The sequence below is a fragment of the Papaver somniferum genome, chromosome 1, assembly GCF_003573695.1.
Source record: "Papaver somniferum cultivar HN1 chromosome 1, ASM357369v1, whole genome shotgun sequence".
Lineage (NCBI taxonomy): Eukaryota > Viridiplantae > Streptophyta > Magnoliopsida > Ranunculales > Papaveraceae > Papaver > Papaver somniferum.
This window is the reverse complement of record NC_039358.1, coordinates 240,885,114-240,905,859: the sequence shown is the minus strand read 5'-3', so window position 1 is coordinate 240,905,859 and position 20,746 is coordinate 240,885,114. Positions and strand designations below refer to the sequence as shown.

Here is a 20,746-nt window from a genome sequence, read left to right as displayed (position 1 = left end):
AAAAAGAATCCTAGTTCCACAAAACAGGTGTCTTCTGGGCGAACTGACCCTATCACTCAAGCGAATGCGGCCGCTTCTGATCAAGCGAACACTACCAATTCTTCACCATATATTACTTCTTCTCAAGCGAAGATCCTCGCATGTTCGTTATCCTCTACCTCTTCTGATGATTTCGTTCAGAACCCATGTAAGGACCAAATCCTTTCAACTTCTCCGAACCTATCTTTTTTTCGTAAATAGACTTACACCTCCCAGGAATTGGGTGCTACCACTCAAGCTATCACTTTTTCTACTGAGGAAGTTATTGCATCATTGCAAGATATGCCTCTCACTGTTTCTTCGACCATTCCCACATCCATGGAATATTATTTCTCTTCTCCTTCGAGAATTTCCCTAGTATTCCTTCCATGAGTACAGTATTAACTACCTCTCCTCTTTGCACAGCTGCTTCATTTCAGGCGCGAAGGAATAAAAAGAAAAAGGATAAGCATTATTAGAAGGCGAATCTTGAACAACTGCAAAAGTTTCGATGTTGACTTCACTCTCAGGATCTTTGGATAAATCTTCACCAGATTTTTCCTCCCCAAGTTGATTCTCTAGATGTGGAATGTTAAGATCTTCTTCCTCATCGCTTACATGATCATAGTCGCTATCAGGCTCAGTGAGTCTTTCATCATCGTTTATCTCAAGAGGAGGAACAACCACCGGAGGAAGTGATTTTCTCAAGAGAATCTTATTGATAAGAGTTTGAGTTTTAACATGAGCTTGGCGAGCAATACCTTTCTCAGTGTTTCTTCTCTCAACCTCCATAAAGTCTTGAAGAAAACAAAATCTCCTTTCTGCTCGGTCGCGAGAAGAACTGAGTGCAACTGAAAGATCTTTGGATATTTTTGTTTGTTTCGCACGCTCTTTGCGAACCTTGACCAGATCAGATCTTAGATGAGAGACGGTAGACTGGTGCGATTTTTCAAAATCTGCATGAAGAAATTTAGAGTTATAATAGAGGAGAATTTCTCGCAACGACAAAAATTAAGTAATAGCTAAAAAAGATAAATAAATTAAGGAAGTCAGCTCCATGTGACTACCTTCCCTTTGAGAAATGAGGTATTGAGCTAAACCAAGACCACTACTCTTCACATTCTCCACAGCCTTATCAAAATCATCACCATCCAGACCTTTAAGATGAGATCGAATACTTTGCAATCTAAAGAAAGGGAAGTCTTCTCTTTCATAAGAGCATCATGAGATTTTTTCAATTGAGTATGTTCTTCTCGAAGTTGATTCATCTTCAACGTCAAATTTATCTTGCTCTGAATAATATTTTCGTTCTGAGCGGTTAATTTCTCTGAAGATTCATCATATTGTTTCTGTAATAAACGAAGAGATTCTCCTTTGTCATCACAAACTTTTTGAAGAATAAGATATTGGTGCGAAAACATCGCTTCCTTCTTCAGAAAAGAACGTTTCTCTTTGGATAGACCTTGATTTTCATCTGATAAGGTTTGATGTCTCAAGTCAGCAATACCCAACAAATAAGATAAATGGGAAAGTTGGGAATCCAATGTTTCGCATTGTTGAGAAAAATAGGCATTCTCATTGGTTAGATTTTCAATCTGGTCAAGCGAATACGAGTGTTCATTGTTTAGTTGAATTATCTGGTTCTGTAACTTCTCATTGTCAGAGCGAGCATCTTAAGCAGCAAATTGAAACCGACACAACTTCATAACGCGTTTCTGGTTTCCGAAAATAAGGGCTTTATTAGCTGTCACCCACTATGTAAATTCCCTATATAAGGGATCGAGCGAATTTGTAAAGAGTCTTTGAGAGCTTAGATTTGGAATTTAAGAGAGAGAAAAATTATTTGTTCTCCAAGTTAGAGTTTATTTAACTCTTGTAACCATATTGAAGATTCTATGAATGAATGTATGAATTTTAAGATGATTACTTGAATTGTTATTAAGATTCATTAAGGGTGTGATAGTAGGATTTCCTGCAACTACATTAGGTATATGAATAATGGCTTAGGATCAACACGATGTAGATATGAGTTTGTGTTTCCGTAATTCTATTTTAGTCACACTCCTTATTCTAGCCCAGATTGCATTATTTTTTTGGAAGCAATTGTTACGATTTGTTCTTTGGATGTTGTTTTCATTTGTTCATCATGCTCTGAACTATGTTTGATTTCGTTTGGTTGTTTTGGAAGCAGCAAAGCCCATGGTTTCGGTGTTGAAGCCGATTTACCACCTTAAGGCTGAAATACTCAAGTAACATTGAGAGACCATCCTGCAGGTATTTTTATTTGAAATTTTTTGTTTTCTTATCATTTTGTTTTTCCTCCGTATGATTCGTCCTATTGCCTCGATTTGCATTTTGACTTAATCTAGTCTTGTGGTGCAGCTGAATATGTACAGTAATTGGATTTCATGAAAAAGGATTGTTGAAAAATAAACCAAGATATTATGAAGAAGATAGAAGGGATCAACAATATGTGTTGATACATTATGAAGAAAGTGATATGGATCAACAGTGTGTGTTGATCCAGTATAGTATGGATCAACTGGGACAGTTGACATGAAGTGGATGGATCAACAAGAGTTGTTGATCCATGGTACGGTATTTAGAAGTTTACTTGGGTTGCAAGTATTACTGGTTTTAAGAGTTTGTTTACGTGAGAATTGTCTAGAAGTTTCTCGTTAGAGTTTGTTTTTTATTAGGAAAGTCTTTTTACTTGAGAGTCAAGTTTATGAGTCATATAAATAGGCTGTTGACCCATGAGTCGAAACATATCAATAGAAGAGAGCTTGTTTGATTTAAGTTTTGTGTTCTTTTATTAAGTCTTTGATATCAGATCTTCTACATCTGTTATCAGAGCACTGGTATCAGGTTCTAGGGCTGTGGGTATGAGTTGTTAAGTTGAAGAAGATGACGAGTTTAAGTTCAATCAAAGTACCAGTGTTCGAAGGAAAAAACTTTGAACATTGGAGGTTGCAGATGGAGAATATTTTCACATACCAGGAGGTATGGGATGTTGTGAAAGATGGTTATGCTGAACCAGCAGAAGAAGTAGTACCTGAAGGAGCTGCGCTAACTCTGTTGAATGAAAACAGAAAGAAGAATTCTAAAGCTAAGTATATTCTTCATCAAGGTGTTCATGAATCTCTCATGGACAGAGTTATCTATATTAAGCAAGCTAAAGCAGCATGGGATGGTTTAGTTAGCTATTATACAGGTTCTGACAAGGTCAAGAAGGTTAGGTTACAAACTTTGAAAAGAAAATATGCACTGCTGCAGATGGAGACAACTGAAACAATATCAGATTGTTTCTCAAAAACACTGAATCTTGTCAATGATATGAAGGCCAATGGTGATACTGTAGAAGATTCAACAGTTGTAGAGAAGATTTTAAGAAGCTTTCCTGAAAAATTTGAGTCAAAAGTTACTGCTATAGAAGAATGCAACACAGTTGCAACAATGACTCTTAATAAGTTGTTGGGTTCATTACAATCTTATGAACAAAGGTTGTTGGAGAAGACAGTTGCTGCAAAACAAGTTGAAGAAGCTCTTCAAAGTCAAGTTAGCTGGAGAAATAATCAAGGAAAACCTAATGCTGGAGGTTTTCAAGGAGGATACAATAATGGAGGGAGATCAAATGATGGAAGTTATAGGAAGCCATTTGATAAATCAAAAATACAGTGTTATAATTGTGGAGCTTTTGGACACATTGCTACTGAATGTCCAAAACCTAGAAAGACAATTGCCAATAACTACAAAGCAAATTTCAAAGCTAATATTGCAGAAAGTCAAGAATAAGATGAAGAAGAAAAGAAAGCTGAAAATATGTTGTTGGCTTGTCATACACCTGAAGAACAACCTCAACATAAGTGGTATCTAGATACAGGTTGCAGTAATCATATGAGTGGAAGAAAAGATTTATTTGATAATCTTGATGAATCATTGCGATCAACTGTGAAGTTTGGAAACAATTCTACCATTCCAGTTATGGGAAAAGGAAGGACTGGAATTGTTCTGAAAAATGGTGCAAAAACATATATTATGGATGTGTTTTATGTACCAGGTTTGCATCAAAATCTTTTGAGTATGGGTCAATTGTCTGAAAGAGGTTATTCTATGAACATCTTTAATGGTGTTTGTACAATTCGAGATCATTTTAGAAGACTTATTACAAGAGTGCATATGACTAAGAATAGATTGTTTCCTTTGAATATTTTGTATCAAAAGGAAAGTTGTTATAGTAGCAGTGTTCATGATGATTCTTGGTTATGACATAAAAGGATGGGACATGTAAACTTTAACAGTTTGCAAACTTTAGCAAAGAAGGAGATGGTATCAGGCTTACCCTTTATTGAGGTACCAGAATCAAGATGTGAAAATTGCATCTTTGTCAAGCAGCACAGAGATCCATTCCTAGTCAACAAAGCTAGAAGAGCTGATCAAAAATTGGAGATTGTTCATAGTGATCTGTGTGGTCCTATTGAAGTAACTTCACATGGAGGTAATAATTATTTTATAACTTTCATTGATGATTTTAGTAGAAAAACATGGGTTTATTTTCTTAAACAAAAGAGTGATGCATTTCAAGCTTTTAGAAGTTTCAAAGCTTATGATGAGAGACAAATTGGTAAGAGTATCAAGATCTTGAGAACTGATAGAGGTAAAGAATATACTGTTGTTGACAAGTTTATGGAAGAACATGGCATTCAGCATCAACTAACTGCAAGATATACGCCACAACAGAATGGAGTTGCAGTGAGGAAGAATAGAACCATAATGGAGATGGAAAGAACTATAAGAAGAACAAAAGATTTACCAAAAAGTTTTTGGGGTTATACAGTTGACACAACTGTGTATTTACTCAATAGATGTCCTACAAATAGTTTGAACAACATAACACCAGAAGAAGCTTGGAGAGGTGTAATACCAAATGTAAGACATCTGAAATTTTTTGGGTGTATTGCATATGCACATGTACCCAAAGAGATGAGAAAGAAATTGGATGACAAGAATGAGAAGTGTATCCTTATTGGTTATAGTTCAGTAACCAAAGGATATAAATTATATAAACCAGAAGCAGGAAAAGTGTTTACAAGTAGAGATGTGATCTTTGATGAAGATTCAAAATGGAACTGGAATAATGGATCAACAACTAATGTTGATCCACATAACAATGGATCAACAAGGGACGTTGTTGATCCACCTGGTGCTGTCAGAACAGTTCCAATTGCAGTTGAGGAAGAAGTGCAAGCTCAAGACAATGTTGAAGAACAACATGAAAAAGCAAGAACTGAAGCAATAACACAACAAGAAAATACAAGACCAAGAAGAAAATATATCATACCTGCTAGGTTGAATGATTATATTGTATCAAGAGATGATGAAAATACTGATGACGAAGTAGTGAATTTTGCACTATTTAGAGATTGTGATCCTGTAACTTATGAAGAAGCATCAAAAGAACAAGGTTGGATTCAAGCTATGAATGAAGAACTTAAGTCAATTGAGAAGAATAATACATGGGAACTAACATAACTTCCACCAGGGAAGAAACCCATAGGTGCTAAGTGGGTTTATAAAACAAAATACAAGTCAAATGGTGAAGTGGATAGAAAGAAAGCAAGGTTAGTTGCTAAGGGATATAGACAAAGACAAGGAGTAGATTACTCAGAAGTATTTGCACCAGTTGCAAGATTAGACACAATGAGAATGATAATTGCATTAGCTGCACAAAAGGAGTGGAAAATTTTTCAGATGGATGTGAAGTCAGCATTTTTGAATGGAGTATTGGAAGAAGAAGTTTATATTGAGCAACCAGCTGGTTACACTATGGAGGGGAAGGAGAGTGAAGTATACAAGCTAAACAAAGCTTTGTATGGTTTGAAACAAGCACCAGGAGCTTTGTATACAAGAATAAATTCCTATTTCATTAAGAAAGGATTTACAAGATGTCCACATGAGCATACTTTGTATTTAAAAGCTGATACTCTTGGCAATCACATCATAGTGTGTCTATATGTGGATGATCTTATATTTACTGGAAATAGTTATGAGATGATTAATGAATTCAGGGAGGATATGGTGAAGGAGTTTGAGATGAAAGATCTTGGTTTAATGTCATATTTTCTTGGCATAGAGGTACATCAAACTGAAAAAGAAATTTTCATCAATCATCAAAGATATGCAGAAGGAATACTAAAGCATTTCAAGATGGATAATTGTAATCCAATCTTAACACCAGTAGAAGAGAGATTGAAGTTGACAAGAGAAGGCTCAGGAGAACTTGTGAATTCAACAGACTTTAAAGGTCTTGTTGGATGACTTAGATATCTGACTGCTACAAGACCTGACATTATGTATGCATTTGGATTGGTTAGCAGATTTATGGAAGAACCCATCACATTTACAAGCTGCAAAACGTATTCTAAGATATGTCAGAGGTACAACCAGTATGGGAATTCTCTATAATATTTCAGAAGATCCAAAACTAGTTGGTTTTACTGAGAGTGATTGGGCTAGTGATACAGAAGGAACAAGAAGCACATCAGGTTATGGATTTCAGTTAGGAACTGGTTTTTTCTCTTGGTCATCAAAGAAAAAACAAGTTGTTGCATTATCTACAACAGAAGCTGAGTATATAGTTGCTAGCAACTGTGCTACACAAGCTGTATGGCTAAGAATGATGCTGAAGTCATTGTTTCAAGAACAAAAGACACCAACAACAATAGTTTGTGACAACAAGTCTACAATTTCATTAACTAAGAATCCAGTGCTTCATGGAAGGAGTAAACACATTGATATTAAGTATCATTACATTAGAGATTTTGTCAGTAATAAGGAGATAGTTGTGGACTTTGTTGAAAGTGAAGAGCAAGTAGCAGATATTTTCACCAAGTCTTTGAAGTCTAACACTTTCATTTACTTGCGGGGAAAGTTGGGAATGATTAGCAAAGAGTATCTTGGTTTAAGGGAGGATGTTGAGAAATAAACCAAGATACTATGAAGAAGATAGAAGGGATCAACAATTTGTGTTGATACAGTATGAAGAAAGTGATGTGGATCAACAGTGTATGTTGATCCAATATAGTATGGATCAACTGGGACAGTTGACATGAAGTGGATGGATCAACAAGAGTTGTTGATCCATGGTATGGTATTTAGAAGTTCACTTGGGTTGCAAGTATTACTGGTTTTAAGAGTTTCTTTACGTGAGAATTGTCTAGAAGTTTCTCGTTAGAGTTTGTTTTTGATTAGGAAAGTCTTTTTACTTGAGAGTCAAGTTTGTGAGTCATATTAATAGGCTGTTGAGCCATGAGTCGAAACATATCAATAGAAGAGAGTTTGTTTGATTTAAGTTTTGTGTTCTTTCATTAAGTATTTGATATCAGATTTTCTACAAGGATCAATGTCGGAATAACATACTATCTCATAAAGCAGGAGCGGTAGTTTGGGCACATAGAGAAGCAAATTCACGACAGAAGGATTGAATTGCTGATCAAGATAGAGATTAGGCTACTGAAGCAGTCACATATTGCAAATTTAATGAAATGAGGTCTGCGCTGTAATATGCTCAACTGTTGAAAAGTTTAATGCTAGTACGTAGTGTGTGAAAGGAACATCTTGGCGGTAACCAGAACAATATATGTGGAATCAGAGGAAATCACTAAAGTGAAGAAAAAGATCGTATATTTATTTATTTTTTTTGGGTGTGCTTAATCTTAGTTTTGCTTTTAATTATACAGTCGTAGACATCATATGTATTTTCTTAATCTCAGCTTCTTCATCTCCACGAGGAAGACAAAGCGAGGAAATAAACATCATGAGATTATCCATAATTTTTTCTTTAGTCATTGGTTTCCACCGAGAGACCAACTCAACGGACTTTACCTTTGCCACATACATGACATCATTGTCCGTCTCATATTCTGACTCTTCATTAGATTAATCTTCACATGTATCTACTTCAGGGTCTTCAAAATCTTGATCTTGAGGATTACAATTTCCTCTTCTGTAACATCTTTCAAATTTTCCAGCGGATCTTCACTAAATGTATCATCTCCACCATCAGTTTCTGACTCCAACTGAAAGGGTTCAGGAGACAAGTAGATACTTCCTTATGCATTTCCCCCTTTCTATCCGAGTTTTTTGATATTCTTGTAAACCATATTAGCTGAATTGGTTGAAACCATTTCCGGTACACCCTCACCGCCCAAGTCATTCCCATTTCTTAAATGATTCAGCTCCGTGCCTTTCAAAAATCTCTCAGTTGAGACCATTGGCATCTTACTTGACATGGATACAGTAAGTTTTGAATAAAATGTCTAGTTTCATGGAAATTTGAAGAAAATTTCCCCTTTTCAAAAAGGGGCTAGCGGGACTAACTTAGTTGTATGGAAATTTGTTTGATGCCTTAATAATATCTGTGTGGTATGTGCAGCTATCAAATACTAGGTTGTAAGCCTGAAACATTGTTGCTAGCCGTAGCATATATGATATATGCCATGGAAAACTGGGGCCAAAAAAAGCTACCAAAGTGATATTTCAAGTGGATATTATTCACTTTGAAATTCAGTAGTCCAGATTAGTAGCAACAATTTGGGTTCTCTGAAAAACCCTCTAGTTACAGATTTGAATGTCTTCGGGGTTTCACACAAACCATTGTAGCTATGACAAAAACTGGGTCAGATGATTTATCTTTTGGAAAAAAAGAGTATTACCGAATTGATGCATACAAAATGGACTTAAATGATGAAGCAAAAGACAGATTGATCATGGAATTCACTCAAACTATGATAAATTTTTGATGAGGACATGGGGGACAAATGATATGTTAACACAGGTATTTTTTAGGGATATTTTGACTTTAGGACCCAACTTTGTGACCGGAGTTGTATTTGGGTCCCGGAAAATTTCAAATTAGAGTTTGGGTCCCACGATTAAAATTGACCGTCTTGACCGTTACATAAAAGATTTATATTTCAAATAATTAATATTTAGTTAACGCCGTTCGCTTCCGTTAACACACTTCTTACACTGTCAAGTAAAATCAATTAGTATGCGTCTATCAACTGAGAACAGAATCAATCCTACGGTCCATATAATTTGAGCAAGAACAACCCATCAATACACTGGAAACACGGGATAAAATGAAGAACAACCCATTAACGCAATGTGATGAATCAGCCATTAATGGTCACCTGTGCAGCTTACGTTCATAACACCTAATATTAAACTTGGTTGATTTAAAACATAAACCTTGGATTTGGGACAATGGGGAACAACAAAAAGCTCTTGGATGCCAACCCCGTTTTTGTACATTTCATTATGTTCTTGTGTCAAATTCAAATCTGATACATGAACAAAACTTCCTGTGACATCATTCCAACAATACTAAAAGCAATATCATTAACAAACATTTCATCGAACAAATTGTGTGCAATTACACCTATACACAGAAATTTTCATGAATCAACTGATTAATTCCACTCAAACCAACAAAAATAAACATGGGTTCCAATCAAAGTAAGCATAGCAAACTCAAGGAAAAGAATCAATGCACATTGATTTAAAGTTTTGATACTACATTGAGCAGAAACAAATTAAAACTCAAACATAGGGTTGCGAGTAAAATTTCCACCATTCTCTAAATATCATCTCCTCATCAGATTTTATACAAATCTCAGAATGGGCATCCTTTTGTTTCCATCGGATAATGCAATAAATGGCGACTAAATATTCACACCATCATCATCTGTTACCAAAAAGTTTAAGTGAGAGAAGTCGTGAATCTCTACAAAATCATCAACTCCGACGTTTCCAAGAGAACTTCCCTGCACTACAAAACGACTAATCAAACTTCAAACAACAAATATAGGGCACATTTAATCTTTCTCAGAAGCATCTCAGCCCTTAAATGATGGGTAATTCTAAGCCATACACTAGTCTAACAGAAACTATGATGGCTGGGTTAGTAAATACTTGGAAGTCTAGTATAATTTTGGTCATTTCTGTATTTAACTAACTTTCCTAAATGTCAATGCGGTCAATCATGGTCCTGGGACCCAAACTCTAATTTTGATTTTCCTAGGACCCAAATGCAACTGCGGTCACTTTTTTGGGACCGAAAGTCAAAATATCCTTATTTTCTATTAATTGTTTTAACAAAAAAAAATTCCAAAAATATCAAGGAAAAAATATACACAAATGAATTTAAATTCTTGTATTTCTTTGATGATAAAAAAGACTTCCGGCGGGAATTAGATTTTTCTTTCAGTCCTCTCTCTTCACCGAAAATAGAGAAATGAGTTGACGGATTCATCGGATCCTAGGTCGGGACTGACGGGGCTTGAACCCGCAGCTTCCGCCTTGATAGGGCGGTGTGCTGACCAATTGAACTACAATCCCAAGGGTAAATAATCGTTTGGTCCATTTATATTCGGGACCACAACAATTTGGTCCAGCGGGAAAACACTCTTCCTGTTTGGTCCATAATTATTTAAAAATATTAAATAGACCAGAATACCTTTCTGTGTTAATTCCTATTTATTTTGTGTAGCAGTTCATTATGTCTGATGAACTCCGGAGTTCATTCGTCAAATGCCTAATAAAACCAAACTAAATCACATATAAAAACATAATTCATTCGGTAAAACAGAATTTGTGGGGTGGATCGATGATAATCGACTAACTTTTGCATTCTATGATGTCACTAAACCAAAGTTTATGCCACACAATAGAACGCTAGATCTAAACCATTACACAACTTTACTAAATTTCTATTCCACCATATACATAGTTTTATAATGTTTTTATGCATTTTTGAAAACTAACCCACACAATTGATAAAAATGTATTTTGCAGATAAAAACATTATAAAATTATGGAAGAGCTTCTATTACAAGACTACAACCACGCACAATTCGGATACTCCGTTCTTATTCATTTTTACTTTGTAGTTGCAGGAAATCCTACAACTAACACCCCTTAATAATTTGTAGATCTAAACATAAAAATGATGATAAGAATGCTAAAATTGTAAATGGACACAAGGATTTTTTACATGATTCGATCATTGTGATCTACATCCATGGTTCTTCACTATGATTGTTGGAATTACATGAGTATTACATTTACAATCTCCATTAATGGGTATGTGGAGCTCTAGATCTAGTTTTTGGGGAAGAAGATGATAAAGAAAATAAAGTCTCTCTCTACAAAGATGTGTGTCCTCCCTTTCTCTTTATATAGGTGTTTACATAGTGGATGACAGCTAACATGTAGTGGGGTACAGCTAATATCTGCCCTATTTTCGGATCTGGCGTGCGTTATTCTCGCACACTCACGTTGGTTGTTCTCGCACGTGCTTTTCATTGTCGCACGACTCTTCATGCTTTTAGTGTGACTTTGTGATGTCGTCTTTAGTATCCTTTGTGCGATCGGCTTCGATTGGTAATGAAGTGACAACTTCGCATAGAAATAAGAGGTGCGATATTTTGCCCCTACATTTTGCCTCTTTTTCTTGAATATTGCTTGAAGAGCGATCTTTAAGAAAAAATCCGTTGTTGTAGTTATTGGAGCGAGATGCTTGATGTTGGAGTAGTCTTTGATCTTTGTTGATGATGGAACTACGCGAACGAATAATTTTCTTGAAAATTACGTACTTGCCTCTATTCTTTTGTGAAGTTCTGAATCTTTGAGAAGTATATATGAAGTATCATTTCTTGAAGTATGCGAAGTATGAAGTATCCTTGAAGAAGTATAAGAAGTACTAATCCTCGAAATATAAGAAGTATCTGTCCTTGAATATGAATAAGAAGTATTGCGAACAAATCATGCGAAATTATTGTTGTTGTTGATCACAAGTTCTTCATGGAATGATTCATTGCTTTCGATTTTGCCTCTGCATACTCGGCGTTGAAGTAGTTGAGATGATGCTGAACTTGAGTGTGTTTGATCTTGCAAAGATGATGTTTCATTGGTTATTGTATGTGGTTTCTATGACATGTCTTCTATTTTGCTTACTCCATTGTTTGTGAGAATTATTGTTATTCATGAATGGGCTTCTTCTTTGGAAATAATTCTAACCGAGAAGATAAAGAACAAAAAATGTTTTCTTGATAATCCATAGTTGCCTCTGTTCTTTATCTATGAGGGTAGAATCCTTGAGAAAGTGTTGGATGAGCGAGATAATGGCTCATGCGGTATAATGGCTCTGCCTCTGCTCTTTACTCTTGTCTTGTCTCTGCCTTATGTTTTGTTGTCATGCGGTGGTATAATGTCTTCAAGTTTCTTATGCTAAATAATTGAGCGAAAATACTTGTGCGATGAAATATGTATGTTATGCTTATTCCATGAAATGTGTATGCGATGCTTATGTCATGAAATGCGTATGCGATGCTTATATGATGAGAAAGCTTATCTATTGTTGATGCAATGTATAGATAATGTTGGTGTTACTTAGCTTATTTTGCCGCACTAATGTTGATGTCACTTCAAATTGCTTCCATTCTTCATTTCTTTGGCTTTGTCTTTAGTATAAGCGTTCATCTTCGCGCACTTATTGTTTCTTCTCTTCCATATTTCTTTGGCTTTGCCTCAATCACATTTATTATGCGATCTTCTTCGCAGCCTATTCGCGTTTTATCAATTCCTGCAAAACAATATTAACTTGTGTTCTATTTTTCTCATGAGGTCTTATTTTGCCTTCCTAATTAAATGTCTTATTTTTCCTAAAGATTTCTTTGCTCTTGTGCGACGAAATCGCAGGAAGTCTTTACACCGTAGTGTATTGACCCATTGATCTCGCCTTATCTTATTCTTGTATTATTGCCTCTTCAGAATATATTGATGCGACAATGCGGCAGTCCTAAGTACTCTCGTGAGTAGAAGCCCCATGACATTGCCGTCTTTTGACATAATTCAGCTCCCTAATGGAGGGTGCCGTCCTTATCTTCCACATGGTTGCCCCTTCAAGGAAGCTTACCTCTACCGGGTTAAGGTTGGCTCCTCCCATCCAGTAATACAATAACCATTTGATTTCGCAGCCTCTTATCCCTCCACCGATAAGGTTTATGGTTACGATACCGCACCCTAAGTGGGGTATCTTCGAACCGAGTGCATCATAGTCAGGACTTGTCAAGAGTGGCAAGATATCACTCTTGACTCAATCGTGTACCTCGGCGCCCTGATCGAGTTTCTGCACTATTAGTTGAGACTTTCTCACCTTGGTCTTCCAATCTAAGGCGATGAGCTTAGACTGAAAATTTAAGGCACCTCTCCTGGATGGGATTTTTCGTTTTTTCTCACCCCAAATCTCCATGACTCAAGTTCCAGGGTCGATGTAGTTTTCCCTTGAGTCATGCTTAACAGGTTTTCCCCGACTTTGAAATGCGATAGGTCTTACTTTTTGCCTCTTGCATGTATGTGAACTAGGGTGCACGCCACAGTTGGATGCCTCTCTTCTGTGTTTATATATTCTGTTGCCTTGTATTAAGGTCTTATTGTTGCCTTCTTCTTCTTTGCTTTTCTTTCTTCTTGTTGTAGCGTTCTATTTCTCTTGATGTGAGTTCCTCTTGGTGTGTAGATATCGTCTTTGATTAAGATAGTTGTAGCCTTGGCCTCTTATCTTCTTAGTGTGGTTCATGCGATGATAAGTGCGTCATCCTCTATACGACATCATGAAACAATATTGTATCTTTATCCAAATCTTCGCTCTTAGTATTCCAGAAAAATGTGCGACAAAATTCGCATGAAGGGGAATTCGAACACGTGATGTCAAACTCATTCTCTTCGCTGATAGCCAACTGTGCTAGTTCTCTTGTGCGAAAGAAATGCACAATGTTGCATAATGATCCATCTGTGCGGAAGTATCGCATGATGTAAAAATAATATGAATCAGTTAGGATTCGAACATGCGTTCTAATACTTGTTCGGTGCATCCTCAACCAACTACTCCAACTTCTGTGTGCGAAAGAAACGCATATTTCCATCCTCTTATTCTTTTCTTCCCTAGCAGTTGTAAAAAAGTGTGAAAAAATATGAGCTATCATTAACTTCTCTCCTAGACAACTATGCTGAGTCTTGTTTACGGAAGAATGAAACAATGCTGAGAAATTATTCATATTTTCGCCCTTTGTAAAAAGAAGAAAACTAGGCTGGATCCTTTGGCGACCACGAACACACATACTGTTCTCTTGACCAACTGTTCAAGCACCTGTATGCGAAATTAACGCATAACATATTTCTCTTATTCTTTGATCCCTTGGCACTTAATCAAAATTATACAACTAGGCTGGATCCTTTGGCGACCACGAACACACATACTGTTCTCTTGACCAACTGTTCAAGCACCTGTATGCGATGACCAACTGTTCAAGCACCTGTATGCGAAATTAACGCATAACATATTTCTCTTATTCTTTGATCCCTTGGCACTTAATCAAAATTATACGAAAAATGTCGCATTGAGTAGGAATCGAACGCGTGACCTATTGCTTATTCACTCCAACTCGAACCATCTGTCTTAGTATTCGCTTGTGACAAAAATCACAGCGTATGCCTCTTATATTTATCTTCGCCTTTCCTTTGTTCTGTTCAAAGATTTGCCTCTTGCTCTTTCTCCTGAACATGAAAATCTTACACTAAGACTTTGATTCCTTACTCTGAATCTTGTAGATCTGATAAGATTTGTTACAGGTAGGATGAAATCCTTTACTCCCTGTTTCTAGCGTCAAAATGTAGTTGCAGGAAATCCTACAACTAACACCCCTTAATAATTTGTAGATATAAACATAAAAATGATGATAAGAATGCTAAAATTTTAAATGGACACAAGAACTTTTTACATGGTTCGATCATTGTGATCTACATCCATGGTTCTTCACTATGATTGTTGGAATTACATCAGTATTACATTTACAATCTCCATTAATGGGTATTTGGAGCTCTACAGATAGTTTTTGGGGAAGAAGATGATAAAGAAAATAAAGTTTTTCTTTTGTTTTTTGTTTTGATCAATAAAGAAAATAAAGTTTCTCTATACAAAAGGTGTCTCTCTACAAAGATGTGTGTCCTCCCTTTCTCTCTCCTGCCTTTCTGTTTATAAAGGTGTTTACATAGTGGATGACAACTAACATGTAGTGGGGTACATCTAATATTTCCCCTATTTTCGTATCTGACGTGCGTTATTCTCGCACACTCACGTTGGTTGTTCTCGCACGACTCTTCATGCTTTTAGTGTGACTTTGTGATGTCATCTTTAGTATCCTTTGTGCGATCGGCTTCGCTTGGTAATGAAGTGACAACTTCGCATAGAAATAAGAGGTGCGACATTTTGCCCCTACATACTTCACCTTATAATTTCTGGAATCGAAAATAATTTTCAAAATACAAACTTCACATTATATATGTTGGATGCTTCAAAGTAAATAAGAAGGAAGGACACAAAACTTTTACTTTTAGACTTTTGAGGCTTATCTTCCAAATTGTCTCAAACTATCATAAGTACTTGTGTTCTTTGTTTATCCCCACAGGGCCAGATGTTATCCGGAGAAAGGCAAACATCCCTAAAACCAAATTAGCTCCCTGTTAGTCTAATTTCCACACTCAAGCATTATTACTGCACTACACTGTCTGATACAATCTAGAGGTTGAGCATGCAAATGACCAAGAGACAGACAGAGAGAGTTACAGTATGAGGAGTCTTGCAAATGATATACCATAAGATGGTACCAGGTAAAAAACGTAGCACCCAAATGATATACCATAAGATGGTGCAAATGTCATGTGGAGACATTTCAATTTGAGTATGAATCTGGCAACAACGGTTTAAACCTTAGTACATTAATTAATAATCCGGTTTGTCCGGGCAATAGTGTGACAATTACCAAAAACCTGAGGACAAGACAACCTCATGTGGCTCCGTCCTTTTTCACTGATTAATGTTTGAAAGAACAAAATATAGTGGGTATTCTGTTCATCTGAATAATAGAGTGACAGAAACGTGGATCAATAGTTTCTACTTTGAGTATGTTGAATTTAAAAGGTCCAGCTATTTGATAACGACTAGAAAATAGTACCGAATGAAAATAGTACAGTGAAGGAGTTTTCTATCCAGGTGATATATTGTTGAACTCACCGTTTGTTGCAACTTCACTCTTAAACATCATTTTCACTGAAGGGATTTTTATTAATGGTGTATCAGAAATATTAAAGAAAGTGGTTCCTGCTATTGGTCAAGAGATTAATTTGGCTTGGGGTGTAAAAGATGAACTTAAAAAGCTTCAGAACACTTTAGAGGCGATTCTTGCTGTTCTAGCTGATGCTGAGAGGAAACAACTGAATGATGCAGCTGTAGGCCTTTGGTTGAGAAGGCTTAAAGATGTTGTGTATGATGCAGATGATGTAATGGATGAGTATTCCTACGAAAACATGCGTAGGCGTGAAAGAGGGAACCGCTTGAAGGATAAGGTACTTGATTTCGTTTCGGCTTCCAACAATCCACTTGCTTTTCTTTTCAAGACGGCAAGGAAAATCAAACATATCAATCAGAGGTTAGATGCAATTACCAGTGATATGAGGAGGTTTCACTTGCAAACTACACCTGCTAGCAATACTGCTATTCTTCCAGGTGAAAGTGCTGAGCAGCGGAGTCGACAAACTGCATCCTTTATTCATGAATCAGACATTATAGGACGGGAAGATGAAAAGGAAATAATAATAAATATGTTAACCAAAGACAGTCCATCATCATCAACATCACCAACTAGCAATCCGGAAAAAGTCTCCGCCGTTTCCATAGTTGGGATGGGGGGACTTGGTAAAACAAGTCTAGCTCAGCTCGTTTACAAAGATAAGTTCGTAAATAAACATTTTGAGCTAACAATGTGGGTCCATGTATCTGAAGATTTTGATGTTGAAAAGCTCTTCACAAAAATTATTGAGTCATCTACTCAAAAGAAGTTTGAGGCTTTATCAAATTTTGATGTACTAGTACGTAAAGTTCGAGAACAACTAAATGGGAAGAGATACTTGCTAGTACTTGACGACTTGTGGAACGAGAATGCTGAGCGATGGGAGAGCCTTTATAGTCCGTTGCTTGTTGGTACTCAAGGGAGTAAAATATTAATCACTACTCGTAAAATTCAGGTTGCTGATACTGTTAAGGGGAGTATTCCGCCTTATAAGTTGGAAAAATTACAAGATGATGAATGTTGGACCATTATTGAGAAGAAAGCATTTTCTCCAGGTGGAGCGCTAAAGACAGCAAACATGATGAGAATAGGGCGAGAGATAGCAAAAAAATGCAGCGGCTTACCACTTGCAGCAAAATTCCTCGGAGGTCTAATGCACTCAAGAAAGGAAGAAGTCAAATGGTTGTCTATTCTAGAAAATAATGCTTGGAATACAGCAGATAGTCAAAGCACAATCATACCCATTCTAAAATTGAGCTATGATAACTTGTCGTCCAAGTTGAAACAATGTTTCTCCTACTGCTCTATATTTCCCAAGGATTGGGAGATAAATAGGGTAATACTGGTTCAGTTGTGGATAGCAGAAGGATTTCTGGATACTTGTAACGGAAAATCGATTGAACAGATTGCGGATGAATACTTTGAGAGTTTGGTATGGAGTTCATTTTTGGATGGGGTGCAAAAGAGTGTATTGGATGACATAAAGACGTGCAAGATGCATGATCTCGTCCATGATCTTGCAAAAGTTGTTGCTGGGGATCAGGAATTGAAAACTACTTCTAACATACGTCGGTTGCAGTTAATCTTGGATGAGGATGTAGATATATCAGCATCATTTCTGAAAAGCTCAAGTAACTCGAAGAAGTTGCGGACACTCTTTATCCCTGAAGGTTCAAAGCTGGATCCTATTATATTCTCAGATAATAATCATTACTTGCGTATCTTACATGTGGATGGTTCACAATATGATGAAGATAGTCCAAAGTGGCGTTCTTTGAGTGATAAGCTAAAACATTTAAGGTACCTCCGCCTTACCTCTCTTGATCTTAGTGAAGTTGTTTATGATCAGTCCATCAGTAAGCTTTATAATCTGGAGACCTTGGTATTGAGTCAAATGGGTATTAATGTTCAAATTCTTCTTTCAAACATTCAATCATTAAGAAAACTCAGATACCTTGAAGTCTCAGATACGGATATGGTAGAATTACCTGATTCCATCACAAGTCTTTCTAATTACCCGAAGATATTGGAACATTAACTCAGTTAAGATACCTTAGCTTAGATGGTACTGCGATCAGAGTATTACCAGAGTCTTGTGCTAACCTCAACAATCTTGAGATCGTAGGTCTTTGTTTTCGTCCGAGGAAACCAATGACATTGTTGGGTATAGGAAAACTAGTTTGCCTTCGGGAGTTGGTTTTCTCGGTGCCAGAAAATCAATCAAATGAATCTCAATATAATGTTGGTATTGACGAGTTAGAAAACCTTAACCTTGTTGAGATTCTAAGTATTTGTAATCTTGAGAACGTGAAAGACCCCATCGATGCTGAGAGAGTAAATTTGAAAAGAAAACAGAATCTTCGTAAGTTGCATCTAAACTGGGACAAAGAAGAAGATTTGAGCATAAGCTGGGACGACAAGTCATGTAATTTTCAAGTATTCGAAGCTCCCACTTGTTTGAGAGAATTGAGTATTTATAATTTCACGGGGTGTCTTCTTCCCACGTGGATGTGTGTTCCATCCTGTCTTCCAAATTTGGATACGTTGATACTCACCGGCTGCAATAAAATTACACAACTTCCAGCGGTTATTGGGCAGCTACCACGTCTACAGTCTCTTCATTTTCATTCTTTGATTAATCTCTTTCTTACTGATATGTTCCTTCTACAAGAATTGGGTTATTCAAATCCTTGTCTTCAGCATCTGCATATTATTGGCTGCAAAAACTTGACAGAAATCCCTTTGTTTCCTTCCCTGATGAGATTGACGTTAGTGGAGATCGACCACAAGTTATTATGCTCAGTTGGGAGAAGCCAGACATCTCTCACAGGCCTATGGTTGGAGAATATTGAGGAGCTTATATTTTTCCCAGTAAGCATGTTGGAAATAGTAATTTGTAATCTAGAGTTGTCTAGATTAGTTTAGAACAATGTAGTAAATTCTACACAGTGAAAGTTGTGGAATTAGCTAATTAGAATAGTTTAGAAGCTTCTAGAGTTAGCTAGAGTCAAATGTATCTAGAATGTTCAAGAGACAGTCAAAGTCGGTCAAGTAAGAATGTTCTAGAAAGTAGGTGATTGTGTTAGTGTTTTCTAGAGTATTCTAGGCAATATGGTGTAGTGCTGAAATGATACATTCATTTGTAATTGTAACCAAGCAAGAAGTTAGTAATAAGATTAAGAGTTCTTTGAGAGGTTAAGTGTTAGTCTTGCTTCCTAGGAGCTCTGTACGAGCAATACAACCATGCTCGTATATCTCCGAAGTTTCATATCCAAATTCCAACAAAGCATACTCCAAAACAGTCCTAATCTTCAAATTCTGAGGATTAAGGAATGCAATCATTTTCAAGGCTTTGGTGTAAATGATGAAGAGACGGGGAAGAACGTGGTTGCTCTGTATCGCACTGATGTGTACAATGGTTCTCTTCGAAGCTTGGCTTTGGTCGATTGCCCAGTTCTTAAGTTTTTTCCAGATTTACGAGGATGGACTTCTTCTCTTCAGACACTAATCATCTTCAAATGCCCACAAGTGAAGGAGTCTTTAACCTATGATCTCAAATCCATCTCATTTCTTAAAGTTCTTCAAGTTAATTTTATTCAAAGACACGAGGAGATCCATCTGCCATAGAAGACTTGATGAATTTGATGAAGTATTAGGTATTATCCCTCTCTTGTATATTTCGATTTTTTTTCTAGGAAATAAGAAAGTTGGTGAGATGCTATAATGCCCGTTCATTATAGTGATATGAATATTGTGTTCTTCCTGCAGGTACGTGCAATTGGAACCCTATCTGAAATCCATTACTGTATGCTGAATTTATTCAAGGAGACAGAAGGGTGGAGAAGATCGATCTATTAAATAAGACTTGATTAATTTGGTTTTTTTGTGCATCTGAATGAATAGAATGGAAGCAGCAGAGATGATGATAAAGCAGGGCCCATTATCTTGTCAGATATCGTACTTAGCTCAACATTTCATATTTGTGAGTAGACTTTCTGCAGTTGGAAAAGATTTGCTTTGTCCTGGAACATTTAGTTCTGGTAAGTCTTTGATTGCATATGCAGGACCTACCGGAATAGTTTGTGTTGTTGACATTCATGCCAACTTGGTGTTGCAGTTGCAGACGATGGAACAATTAGAGCATCAGGCAGAGTACAGTTATGAGGTCATCCTTTGCTTCTCTATTGTGGAACTTGGAGTACGAGTTGAGAAAGCCACTGCACCAATTGACATTGCAAGTGAATAATTCTACTGGAAAGCACAGACTGGACTGATGATGGTACACTAGCCCACTCCTTTAAGACTTCATTAACAGTTAGAGAAATTAGGGCCTGAGGTGCTTTCAGAGTGTTCTTTTTGGCTGCTCTGTTTTAAAATTACAACGTATGTCATGTGTTATATGGATGCTGCTATAGTAATCTGCTTGACTCTCTTATAGAATGAATGTCATGGTTTCCGAAAAAGTGTAGTTGCCTACAAATTCCCAACTGTAATGGTAGTGCACAATGAAATACGAAATAGAAACCCTTTTCCTCATTTGA

General features: G+C 36.6%; 1 long non-coding RNA gene and 1 other non-coding gene across 2 annotated transcripts; one reads left to right on the top strand and one right to left on the bottom strand.

Annotated features, from left to right (window-relative positions):
- Positions 1–10,345: 10,345 nt before the first annotated feature.
- TRNAD-AUC lies at positions 10,346–10,419 on the bottom strand. Its single transcript has one exon. It is a non-coding gene; the product is annotated as a tRNA-Asp (tRNA).
- Positions 10,420–19,367: 8,948 nt separating this feature from the next.
- LOC113321543 lies at positions 19,368–20,735 on the top strand. The gene is made up of 3 exons (XR_003346742.1): positions 19,368–19,861; positions 19,974–20,245; positions 20,323–20,735. It is a non-coding gene; the product is annotated as an uncharacterized LOC113321543 (long non-coding RNA).
- The last annotated feature ends 11 nt before the right edge of the window (positions 20,736–20,746 follow it).